Source organism: Thunnus albacares, chromosome 18 (assembly GCF_914725855.1).
Source record: "Thunnus albacares chromosome 18, fThuAlb1.1, whole genome shotgun sequence".
Classification (NCBI taxonomy): domain Eukaryota; kingdom Metazoa; phylum Chordata; class Actinopteri; order Scombriformes; family Scombridae; genus Thunnus; species Thunnus albacares.
In genome coordinates, this window is record NC_058123.1 from 17,114,554 (window position 1) to 17,128,942 (window position 14,389).

Below are 14,389 nucleotides of genomic sequence, written 5' to 3' on the forward strand. Positions count from 1 at the left end.
AGTTCATATCATTTAGTTTTAGCATGTGTGTGTGTGGCTATGAAGTTAATGTCTGTGCACGATGTGCATGTTGTGTGTGTGGCTGTAATGTCTGTGCTGCTGTGTGCGCAACATGAACCATCGTGTGCCTATGTGCGGCACATGTGCGTAAATCTGACTAGTACACAAGCAGTACACAAGTTGAACCGGTTGTGCTGTGTGTGTTTGACCAATCAGCAACTGTCATTACCGGAAACCCCACCCCTAAAGTTCCTGCACTACGCCCCCAGCGGGGACTTTTCGGGGGGTAAAACAATCCTGGAACTTCCTGGAACTTAATTTAGACCCTGATCCCTCTGGTGAAACCGTAAGTCGAGGAACTGAGATCCTCCGCAGGTTCTTAGTCTACGGGGAAAGTTCCTGCAGTCAAAACACAGCTACATTTGGACTCTCTTACATGGCTGAACTGTGAAAGCATCCAACCAGAGTCTTCAAGTCTCAAGGAGTCTGCACTTTACCACAAATCATTCAACACCTTAACATCTCTGCTGGTACTCCAAAGACAGAACCTTCCTGAGAGAAAGACTGGAGTGGGGAATGACATCACAGTGAAGAACACTACATCAGTGGGGAACACTGTTTGGGATATGATACTTGAAAGGTTTTAGATGAATTTGAGGGCCCTTTCACGACTAAAAGTCTGAACCAAGGTACAAACCAATGTTCATGACTTTGTTAGATTGTACACATTTGATCTGCTTAGTCTTATGTTTCACATTTCAACTATGCAAGTGCACTAAAGAACTTCACATGACATACCTGCGTCCTGTCGTCGTCACCTACATGGGCTGTGTCTGCCTATACTTGACATTGATTGGTTTGTAAACAGGTGTGTGTCAGATGTCAATGTTGTCAATTTGGTGGGTAGCCTTCTATCAGCGTTTGAATTAATGGAAAAAAATGAATGAACCAAATTCATTTCGTTGCCACTATAATAATATTATTATGGCATTACTTTACGTTCAGGTGGCATTGCTCTCCCGTCCTCTCATATCCTCTCTCTCTCATCCTCTCTGAAAATACCTGGAAAGTATCAGCATTTTCCAGTTTTTTCCAAACGACTTTTTATAACATCGTCAAACCATATTTCAATTAAGAGTGTGGCCTCCTCCCCTCCCCATGTGCTATCACAGCTCATTTTTCCGTTTTCCAGTTCTGTCGATAGCCTGCCAGATCTTCCTGCAATTGTTCTGAAAGTCCAAACTATCCAAAAACATATTGTCACACTAGAGACAAACCAAACCATGGTCCAGTTTGATCTGGACTGAGGCCACCTCTTTTTCGTCGGACCAAAGTTCAGCTATTTGGTCCAGACCGTGGTCCGGGGGAGGTCTCACACCTGTAATTTTGGTTTGAATCAAACTGAAAAGTCCAAATGTCTGGACCAAACGAGGTAGGTGTGAAAGGGCCCTACATCCATACTTTGTTTCAAAATGACTACAATGCCATTCCTGTGACAAAATGTATCTAACTGTGTCTGTAGACATTTTTTTACACACTCTTGATGTTGTCTGTATTGTTTGCTGTGTGCATTGTGGGTGGTTTGCATGCAGACTGTTGAATGCAAGACTGACCACTTCCGCATCTGGTTTTGCAGATTCAATGGTTATTTGTACTGAATCTGATTTCCCTGCCTCTTAAAAAGTAACACTGAAAAGACAAGTGTAACTGTAGCTTTGGTCTCAAGAATGATCTCCAGACCAAAAAGAACTGATTGCGGTCTCTGGGTTCAGTCTATCACCAGAAAAGACACTGGAGAGAATTCCATGATTCAGTGCATATTTTATCAGGCACCGAGACAAACCGCACTCAAAATCAAACTCAAATGCACACATATTGAGCTAGAACAATATTCCCCCTCTCAGGAACAACTCCAAAAGCCTGGAAAAGATTGAGAAGACTTTTTAGGCATCTGGGTATGGTAAGGTGTGGATTCACATGCTTCACTGTCTGGTTCTCTCAGCATATCAAGACACAAATGTTAAGGTTGTATTTTATAAGGCTTAAGTGCATCTGTTTTAAAGCTGGACCATCTGTGCGTCTTTCTGGATCCAAAGCAAAATTCATTTCAACACCTGACACACAAGTCGCCTCCTTCTACTGTTAAGATTGGGTACAGTAACCACTGTAAAAGCACTATCTTATCGTGAACAGAGATGAATGTCGAGAGCTGTCCATCGACCAGAAAAATACTTTGATCATCAGTTTACAGCCATGCTAGTTGCTGTGAGTCTGTAGAGCAGTATTTTGAGCTACATGCTAAACTCAGCATGCAGAGAATGTTTACCATGTTCACCATATTAGTGTAGCATGTTTGCCAACTAACATTTGCCAATTAGCACCAAACACTGAGTGCAGCTGAGGCTGTTGGGAATGTTTTTAGTTTTGCAGGTATTTGGTAATAAACATAAAAAATTAAATTTTGACCTGATGAAGGCACTGGAGGAAAAGTTATAGGATGAACCAAATTTCAAATTAGGACCATAGACATAGTGAGGTGTGATGTCACCCATTGCTTTGCATTGGAGCTGGTTTGAAGCCCAGAGTTGCTGCTTTTGGTTGATGCCATCTTTTCCATTTGGAGCCAGGACTTTCCAAATAAGAGGGGCGATGCCTTTCATGCTCTGGAAAGATGCTCTGGAAACACACCCAGTGCTAACATGGCAGGTAACCTTGAAGTTACCAAAATATTGTGACAATAGTCCGACTCGAGTGCAAGTCCCAGAGCTGGGGAACAGCCAGTCAATCAACTGTCAAACACAGCTGTCAATCAACACCCACATGGCAGACATCAAAGCTACTATAAGTCTTTAAATCTTATTAAAAGAGCAATAATGTCACCAGCACACTTGTAAGAGGTGCTCAAATTTAGCAATTGAGACCATAATGACTTGTTGGAAAAAATTACTGACTTAGTATTTCTAGAGAGGAGTTGACGCTTTTTGAATGTGAGTCAGTTGGAGCCAGGGATTTTTTGGAGTAAGCAATTGGCTTCAGCCTCAAGCTATGGTAGTTGCTGCTTGATTAGTACACATCATCTGAGAACCATGAAAGTTTCTCAAAATTTTCTGCCAATCCAACTGGAAGATGTAGCGATATCTGATGGAATAGTTTTAGGAAACTTAACATCAATCCATCCAATAATGGTTGAGATATTTGAATCTGTACCAAAGCAGACTGACCCACTGGCCATTCCTGGAGCCAGACCTGAATTTGTAAATTGACAAACCAAATACAAGCAAGATCTGAAGGAATCTTAGTTGAACCCTTTTTGTGTGTGTGTGTGCGTGTGTGTGTGTGGTAGTGCACTTTTTATTCAAAATTCGAACTTTCATTCGAACATGGTGGAAAATTAAAAATTTGAACTCTAATGACCTATTCAAACAGACCATTTGAAGTAGTTCACTTTGTGTTCCATGCTGATCATGACACTGAAGCATCTGACAAGCAGTTTGTGGAAGTATTTTGGATTCTACACTGTAGAAGGCAAAGTTACCAAAGAAGATAAGGCTGTTTGCCAACTTTGTAAAAAGCAGCAGCCACAATCTACAATGATAACAAATCAGAGGACTCACCAGCTAGCTTACCACATAAGTGAGGCAGCGGAGGCATCAAACGAACAGTGGGATGTCAACTCCACAACCTTGTCTGATACAGTGCAATCTCAAGACACATAGTGCAATTGTGTGACACATCATGGGAAAATATAAAGACTATACTGAACGGCACGACTCTCACTCTGACCGCTGACAGATGGACATTGCTGGCAATATATGCTTACAGTGTAACAGTAATTGTATCTCTGACACATTACAACACATTTGGGTTGTGTCTGAATTATTTCAAACACATTACTTGTTAGTTTGAAATCGTTCAAACTTGACTTTTTAAAAAACTGACAGCATTAGTGTGTGGTATGGTATACATGGTATTCTCTGTCCACAATCCCACTAACCACCTTCTAAACCTTCCCACTAGTGCACTTGAAAATTGACACATATCAGTTTGTTCTTTGAACCTGTTGGATTGAATCAAGTTGTACTTGTGATTAAAATAGACCTGTGCCAGAAAAAGGAGGGAGAAAAATAGGCAAGAAATACAGGATAAGTGTAATTAAGTATAATAAAATAAACTATCTCTGTCTTTTACGTCTTTGTACAACGCAACTCTCCACAGCTCTTCATTATGACCTTTATACTTCCACTGCAACAGCTGAGGAAGATCTCATACTGATGCTGTAACATACAAACACACACATTCACACAATTATAAACCCACACTTTCAAACATACTCACATGCATGGACACACACAGGCAGGTCATGGCCTCTTATTAATATTTCCTATTCTGGAGTGTTCTCTTGGCAGACAGAGCTGTGCTGCTGCAGTGTGTGGCCTCGCTGCACAAACATATCAGAGTTTCACAAAAAACTTTGTAAATTAAGTCTTATTACCGTTCCAAGGAGTGACTCATTGGACTGTCACACTGATGAGGGGTTCCCTTACTTCAATCTCATTTTCTTCTTCTGTGTTTATTTCTGTATGTTGGTGTGTCTGTGAGTTTCTTTCTCTTGGTCGTCATCATCTTCACTATCATGCCTTCCATCAGTACCACTCAGTGTCAACAATGTAATAATTTGGATGCCCTGGTGGCCTTATGGTTAAGGTGCTTACCACATAACCGCAACATTCACAGTTCGAACCCCCGCCAGGGGACCTGTGTTGCATGTCATACTCCTCTCTCCCTCCCCTTCCTTCTTGTCTTTACACTGTCTGTCAATTAAAGGCAAAAAGCCCAAAAAAATAATCTTAAAAAAAACAATGTAATAATTTGTTATTTCAAAAGCATAATGTAATTGTGCAATGGCAAAGCCAGAGCTAGCCTCATTGCTGAGACAGGCACTGGAGAAAACTTCCAATAATGGCGGGGCTTCTTCATTGACCAACAACTTTTCCTTGTCATTTTACGAATACCAAATGCATCTTCAATTCCCACTCCTGGTCTTATGTGTTATGATATACAAATAGCACCATTGGGACATGCAGACGTGCAGCTGAGGTGTGGTTGAGCAGTTAGCATAGTAAACCATTGTCTGGGAGACCAGGGTTAACCTTCTGTTGTTGCAATAGTTTGTTGAAGAACATCTATGTTAACATTTTATTATCCTATAATTAGTGTAATGAAAAATTGGATTGTTACGCCTATTTCCACTTTTATTTGAATACAAATACAAGTAATTTTCCTGCCTCAACAAATTGACAGATAAATTCTGTCCAACGACAGCAGAGCTGTCCGCTGCTTTCTCGCGTCAGACCAATACGGAAATGCAGTGGAGTTGTTAACACTCACTAGTGACGGTGATGTTAGAACACTTTCATCAAGTTGAAGCCATTGCCTTATGACCCTGCTCACTCAACTTGCTCAGTTTTCTCCGCTTTCATTGCAGTCAGTTCCCTCTGCCGTCCATAAGGTGCCTCTACACCCCAGCTGTTTCAAATCCTCCCTCCAGCCCTTGGGCCATGTCTCCTCATTTACACATTTACATACAGTAGGGGTGTAATGGTACACCAAGTTCACGGTTCGGTATATACCTTGGTTTTGGGACCACGGTTCAGTGCGATTTCAGTACAGCAGACAAAAAAAAGAAAGTTAGAGAATAACATTTTTGGTCTTTCATTTTGAAGAATGTAAGCATCCAACAATGGCTCATTGGCCAAAACTATTACTGAACAATTTAGCTGTGCTGCAGTGGAAAAGGAAAACAACCTTTTCTTGCAAGGAGTCAGGACACCTGACATTAATCTCTGACACGTGACCTGAGGGCAAGATGGCTGCATAGCTCTGTCGCTCTTGCTCCGTCTTCCCCACACTACCTGATTATTCTTATTAAACTTCTTTCAATGTTTCAAACAGGAAGACTCAACAATGCAGTCACAGAGAACCAAGCATTTGCGTTCAACCAAGCAAGCCAACTTTAACTCGAGTGATACTTTGAGTGATATCAACAGTGATATCGAGGATAAAGTAGCTAGCATGATCAAGCTAGCCATGGCTGAACAATGCCAATTCATGGATTCACAGCACTGAAAGACACACTTGACAAAATGCGCTGACATCTCCACCTGTACAAAGGATGTATCTAAACTACGAGCGGATACCTCAATTCTTCATGAGCATATGAACACCACAGAGAAGACCAGTAATGATAACAGGTGTAAGATAACGGAGCTGGAAGCAAAACTTGCTGACTTGGAGGACTGGAGTCGCCCTAATAACATCCAAATCCAAGGGATTTCCAAGGGCGTTGAGGGCTCTAACGCCTGCCAGTAAATAACCGCATCCCTTCCCAAATGGTTTCCTTCTTTGGGTGAGCAGAGTATTGAAATCACCGGAGCTCATCGTTATGGACTTTAGCGTGACAACTCTACCTCTTCACCCAGGACGCTCATCTGTAACATTCTTCAGTTTGGCGACTGGATTCTTCAGACCGCCCGACGCTCTCCCCTGAAACTTGGTGGCAAAAACATTCTTTTCTCAGCGGACTAAAGCAACTACAGTATCACTTGTCATTGCGAATTCTCCACATCCATTGACGCAGCGAGGAAGCAGGGATTTCAAACGTTCCTGCTGTATCCTGCCAGACTGAAACTGATTCGGGGATCCACTCAACGTGTACTCAACACTCCACAAGAAGCAGATTACTTTATTAGTAGGAGATACTGATGACTGATAACAGTCTGCGGACTCCACCACACTAAACCTGAGCCACTAGGTCCATACTGTTTTTTCTTTTTCTCCTGCTTGTGGCTCAGGCTGATGAGTGTGCAGTGGCAGCAAGTGTGTGATCTTAAGATCTTAAGTTAATACTATATTTCAAATACAATTGTTATGTGACTGAGAACTTATTGTAGCGATATCCACATCTGAACTATAATTTATTTACTATGTGAGTATTTTTCTTATTATTATTAAACTTATGTCTTAATCCACAATGGTGCCTTAGTTAAATCAAATAGGTAATTTCACAGTAATTTCTTTCTGAAGCAATGGACTGTATTTCTGTTATCAGGTTTGATAGCTTATCTCTTACTAGGGGAATGGGCATTGTTGACTGGGCTTAGCCAGCTTTTTCAGTGCCAGATGTCTGATAATAAGGGGTTGTTACTTGGTTTAATTGATATACCACCAGGGGTGGTCATGGTTTTGTTTCTGGTGTTACTACTTATTGTAACACAGAGGGCATTGTTGTTCACAAGTATGTTTGGCAGTAGGGGATTGGGACTGTTCATTTTATGGCCTCAAATTGATCTTGGAAAAGTATTTATTTTTTATTTTTATTTTTACTCCCCTTTCTCTTGTGTTGTATTCTTTAATGTATATATTTACAGGCGGAATTTTACTTAGGGGAGTATGTTATTTGCTGTCTACTTGGATCTTGGAACCTAATTGAATGACTCAGCCATTTCTTTGCTGAGAACTGGTGCTTTTCACACTGTCTTGCAACCAACAGTGTTATTTCCATCATAACTACACTACAGTTTGCTAGCTTCAATACAGATGGGCTCAATAATCCAGTCAAATGCACTGCTTGTTTAGAACTTCTACATATACATGAAGTGGATGTAGCGTTTATACAGGAATCCCATTTCAAAAGCAATGATGTCTCCCGTTTTAGTAACAGAAAGTATTATGTGCTTCTTGCTCTTTCACATCCAAAACCAGAGGTTCTCTGGTGGTGTTGAGGCGTACCTTGCCACTAACCATCTTGGAACACCATGGAAATGGGGATGGCCATGTCTCCTACCTTAAAACAATCCTTGCTGGAAGAAAGGTGGCATTCGTATTCGTCTACGCTCCAAATGCCTTTGACCTCGACTGTTTTACTTACCTAACAGACCTTTTTATCAGTATGCAGGAGTGTTCCTTAATATTAGGCGTGTTAACCACTGTTAATCCTGCTCTTGACTGTTCAAGTTATCTAAGTCTCTCCTCTCAGAATGCTTCTTCAACCACTCTGAATAAACTTATCACAGACCTCAGCCTTACAGATACATTTCGTGTCATAAACCCTTCAGTGACTCTTCACACACACACATACATATATATATATATATATATATATATATATATGTTTTCACATCTGCCTCACTTATATCTGAAACTCATAGTGCAGCAATTTTACCCACCTTTACCCACATTAGAGCATAAACGACAAATTTTTTACTCACAATGTTAAACTATTGACGCATTGCACTCTAAACTGAACTCATTGTTGAAACAGAGAGCAGAATTCTTAATATTAAAGACTAGAAACTACGATTTCAATGGCCCAAGGCCCAGCCACCTGCTTGCTTTGAGGTTAAGACAAAATGAAACATTTTCAGATATCACATCAATCAGTTCTGTACGCAGTCTATTAACAGACCCCAAGGAAATCAACACAGAATTTAGAAATTTCTTCTCTGACCTCTATTCCTCAGAAATAACTCTGGACATTGAGAAGAGTAAAGACTTTATAGGAAACTTACATCTCCCAACTTTATCTCAGGAGGAAGCAGACCATTTAGGGACCCCTATAATATTAACTGAACTCAAGGAGGACATCTTTGCTATGAAAAGTCCCCAGGATGGGATGGTATTCTACCTGAGTTTTACTCAACGTTCTGGGATGAACTTGGAAAATACATGTTAGATATGATTCTAGCTGCTGTTGAAAAGGGCTCCTTTCTTGGCAGTGTCAACATGGTTTTACTTGCAGTCCTACCTAAACCAAATAAGAACCCCACTTTATATAGCATACTATAGACCTTTAGGCATTTTACGTGCCGAAGTAAGGAGTAAGCCAAAATCTTGGCCTCCAGGATTGAGACACATATGACCAAACTTGTGTATCGTGACCAAACCAGTTTCATAAAGTCTGCAGATTACTTCATGTGTTACATTTTAAAAAACTGATATTAAAATACCCTGTGCTGTATTATCACTCGATGCAGAAAAAGCCTTTGATCATCTTGCGTGGCATTACCTATGGGAGGTGCTTGTGAAGTTTGGCTTTGGTCAGGGTTTTATTAATCTGGTTAAGGTACTTTATACAAATCCCTCAGCCATGGTGTCTGCCAACATCTTATTTACCCCAGTCTTCATCTCTAGAGAGTCCCGCCAGGGCTGCCTTCTTTCTCCTCTTTTATTTTCTCTTTCTCTAGAACCTCAAGCCCAAAGTACAAGACAACATCCCTTTATTGAACCTATCACTTTTTACAACACACACCATTTTCTGTCCTTATTTGCAGATGATATATTACTGTATATCAGTATAACACCCCCTCCTCAATTCCTCACATTTTGGGAGTCTTTGCCCAATTTAGTTCACTCTCTGGATACAAGATAAATTGGTCCAAAACCCAAATAATGCCCATCAATCCATCTTTACACTCATCTACACTCCCACCTCATATTCCAGCGGTTTAATTTTTCAAGCATCTAGGCATTGATATCCATCCCTCTTTACAACCTACTTCCATGAAGAACTTCCAAAACATCCTAAAATGAATTGAGGAAGACTTGGATAGATGGACAAAATGACCTAACTCTTTGTCAGCTTGAATCTCCATAATCAAAATGGATTATCTCCCCAGAATTTTTTTTTTTTTTCCAATATGCTTCCTCCCCCAAATGGCTATTGGGACAAATTAAACAAAGTAATTTCTAAGTTTGTGTGAGGTGGTAAACAACCACAGATCAAGTGGTCAACATTGCAAAGAAGGAAAAACGATGGCGGCTTAGCTGTCCCAAATTTTAAGTTGTATTTTTGGTCATGTGTTGCCTCTTGTGTAAATATGGCTTGACCTCAATGCTCAGGTCTTGTGGAGACAAATAGCAGAGAATCTCACCCACCCTCATCAATTACAGGACCTTGTTTACTCTGCTCTGCCTTCTAAACTTGCAAAATGTCAGCTTGGTCCAATCATGTCCCTTTTACTATCAACGTGGCAGCTAGTAAAAAAACCACACTCAGACCTCCTTAAAATGGCACACTCATAGTCCCATATTTAATAACTTCAATTGTATTACAAGAGAGGCACCATTTCATAATGGTGTACAAAAGGTGTTGATATCTTGTCAGATATATGGGATGATAAAGGAATGAGATCATTTAATGATTTGTGCTCTGTGTATAATGTCCCTAAAAACTCATTTTTCTTCTACCTTCAGCTTAGACTTGCAATGCGAACCTATGGGGTCCTGTGAGGTGTAGCTATAACAATTCATTCACTCCATCCTCTGGACACTGGATCTTTTTTACATATGTATTGGGCTTGTCCAGGGGTGGTGTATTTCTGGAAAATGGTAGCTACAACTTTATCTTAACTATTTAATATTAAATTGTCATATTGTTCAAAGCTGCTACTATTGAACGATTCTTCCTCTTTATATCTCTCATTTCATCAGAAGCTTGCACTTTTTGTTGGTCTGACAGTGGCAACCCTTCGCTGGCAACCTCCTCATTCTCTCTCCCAGATTCATTGGCTACAATCGTCAGTGGAAATAGCATATATGGAAATGTCAGTAGCGAGAGTGCATTTTGCCAAACATGGCAAACGTGGTATTGTTTCACTACAGAGACAATGGAGCATATTTTAATTATTGTGTTGCACTCAGTATTATGGGTCTGTCGTTTGTCGTTCTGACGGCAAGTTGACCCAGGCGACCTTGGCTAAGCTGGCTACCATACCCTTGAGCATGCTAGTGGTGCACTGCCAAAATGTTCCGGGTGAAACTTGCGCTCTAGAATTATTGTTCCACATGTCAGACTAAGTGGATTATTAAACTATTTTGACAGTAATTGTTTGGGTCATGGAGTGTATTCTTCATATGACTGCATGCACCAAACCGTAAAGTCCGCACAGTGACGGTTCGGGATGAATACATGTACCGTTACACCCCTAACATACAGCTTGAAAAGCCAAATGGCAAAAGCCTAATGGAAAATGGAAAAAAGGGAATTTAAAATGCCAAATGGTAAAGAAAAATTTAGTTTTTTTTTATTCAAGCTTTTAATCTAAGTATATCCATTTAAACTTTTGCATTTCACAATTAGAATGTCATATTTGATGTTTCCCTTTTATTTCCATTACCATTGTCAATTTCACCTTTTTAATTTAAGCTTTCAGTTTGAGCATTTCCATTTAAGCTTTTGCAATATAAATTTCACTTTTCATTGTCACTTTACATTTTAAAATTTTCATTTTACATTTTAAATTTGCTTTTTCAATTTCCTTTTTAAGTTTAATTAGAGCCTGATTATTCCTAGCAGTGTAGTAAAATAATCTTTTTAGTGTTATCTCTTCCAATTTTCTATTTGGACTTTTAATTTTAATTATGACCAAAAATATCGACCATAATGGGACATCAGCTACTCAACATCACAGCGTCACTTGCCATCAGTCTGCTGCTAACTACCATTCATTAAATAGATATTATGTGGCAACATTTACAAGGAGTAAGCCAACCTTTAAAACAAAAACCCATCAATGAAAAAGAGGACTAAGTACATAAAAAAAGAAAGTTTTGTGAGAAATGGAGGTTGGGGATAAATGAGTTTCAAGAGGCTGGCTACAGTATGATGCTGAGGCTATAGTGATGAAGTGTTTTGCGTGTTTATATTCAACATATTACCTGATAATCTAAATGAAATGTACTGAAATGAATGTATATGTGACCCAAAAAAGCAATTTATTATTTTGGCCGGTAAAAAACATGCTAGGCCGGTGGATTTTTTCATCTACCCATCCCCTTGACAGGTGAGTCAAAATGTTAATTTCGGACACTGGCTTTAGGTAACTATTAATCAGTCCAACAGTCTGTGAAGTTACTTGCCTGGAAGGAGATATGGTCTGGTGTTAATTAGTCTACATACTAAAAAATACAAACTATGGTTATTACGAACACATTTACAATAAATGTATTCTTTATTCTAAGGATGATGGAGGCTCTGTAAACATTGGTGTTGTATCACAAAAATAAACTTGTCAAAAAAAAAAAAAAGTAGGCTTAATTGTCCTCTTAACATTTTTGCACTTGTAATAATAATTTTAATGTCAGATACACCTCTGTTAAAATGGTATCTTTCACAAAAAACAGGTAACTATCAGCCCTGAAATTCCATATCAGTGCATCTCTAGTTATCATGACTCATCATGGTTTTTTTTTTTTTTCTGTCTGTAGTGTATTCAATGCAATGACGCAGCAGGGATTCTGAGACAAAGGGGTCCAGAGGAAAAAAACAAACTGGGTCATTTGGCTCAACTTTTGCTGTAATTTGACTGTTTACCTCGCAATCATTGACGCACAGGATAAAATGATGTAACACACCCCCACAAACGCAGTGCTGTCTCAACACCCGTAAGGGTGCAGCATTGACAAATGACTGAAGTAATGAGGCAACTATACTGAGTATAAGTGAAAACATTACAACAAAACAAGTTCAAGATATTCTCTTTGCCATGGAAACTTGATAGCTTGTGATGTGGAGAAACAAACAATTGTAAAAATGAACAATAGAAGCTTTTTTTTGTAAAGTTTGGGACACATCAACCAACAACAACAACAACAATCCAAGAGACAGACTGACTGGTACTTGCTGGTCCTTTAAAAAACAATTCTGAAAACATCTGCAAAACACAGCATCTCCTATCTGAGTGATTGATTCAAAATTAGTTTCTCGTCTGGCACCATGTAACCGCTGTTATTTTTCTGTGCTTGTAATCTATTCATTGTGTCAAAGTCTGTCATATATTATTCATGTCTGTTTAGTTGGCAGTGCATTGATTGCTCTCTGTTATTAGTGTCTGTTTGCAATCAGTCTAAACTGTCAAAGGAAAATGTATGCACTGACTAAAAGTCCTTTTCTGTTACCATGTAGTGTTATAATTAATGGGGGGCAATGTCACATCAAATGAAGTGTGCAAACCTAGTTCATCACTGTGCTATGGATCAGCTGATGTGCCAACTGAGCTTGTGTATTGCATTCACCCATGTAAATAAGTGCAGCTGTCAAAGCCGCATCTCAGTCTTTGTTGCTTCTGCTGTCTGTGCGCCTCTCGCGCCAATGCAGCACCCAGCTGGCTGTTCTTTGACTTCATGGTTTCCAAAATGAGGTTGCAGTCAACCTTCCTTTTTCATTTTCTTTTGGCTGGCTGTAAATAAAACTTTACATGCAGAGATGCTGTACAAAACAGAGCCATGATGCAAAAAGAAAATCTCCACAACCTGTACGGAGCTGAGCTTGTAATAATACATTTGCTTTCAGCAATTTCTAATATTATCACTTTACGCAATAAAACCCAGATGGTAATTATGTTTTTGCTGATTAAGACATGGGTAGAATAGAAATAGAAGAGACTTAGATAAATTGAAGCACTTAGAGACATATTGACCCATGTTTTTTTTTTGTTTTTTTTTTTCAATTATTTTTTGCCTTTATTGGATAGTGAGCAGTGAAGAAACACAGACATTATGGTTATGTGGCATGCGCAGTAACCATTCAGCTATCAGGGTGCTCTTGTATCGACCAATGTTATGTTAAAACTATTATCTTCTCCATGTGATTTCTTTACTTATGAATAAACAAATCTGTACAGTATATGTATGTATGTGTGAGCATGAATCTCTTCTGTATGAATGGAGGTGCTCTTTGTTTTGTGTTCCAGAAATTCAAGCAGGGCAAAACAACCTTGTACCGTCTTCCTCTTGTTCCCTCTCTCCTCCTCCTCCTCTAATGGCACGGAATATCTATTGTCCATCCCTTACACATGGACATGAAACACACACAACCACAACAAGTGCTTTTCTTTGCTTTAAATACACCTGACTGATATGACTAGAGTGTTGATGTGGGTATCACGAGAGTTTCAAGGTTCCACCTGTGCCACCACCACCATCATCATCAGCAACCCACACTGTAATACTGTTGAAGTCACTAAAGCCCCTTTCACACAGCCTGTTCAAGGCGGGAATGCTGCACCTTTTTCCAACTTACTGTTCTGTATAAAAGGTATGGACACAGAGTGGGGGGAGGGGGGACAGCCAGCACAGTGGGACAGGGAGCTGACACTGTTGTGTTAACACGTCATGCCTCTGAATCCAAAATGCTAGCATGCTATGTAAAAGCACACACGAGGGCGGCATTATGCTGGCTTTGTTTGGTTCAGCATAAAAAAAAAAAGCAAAGGCGGCTTAATGACAGATCTTCTTTACGGTTATAATGGGCAATCTCTGTATAAAAGAGCCATAAGTCCCTCTGTCAGTCTCATCTTACTGTCATTCCTTTGTTGATATAGTGCTGCCCAAA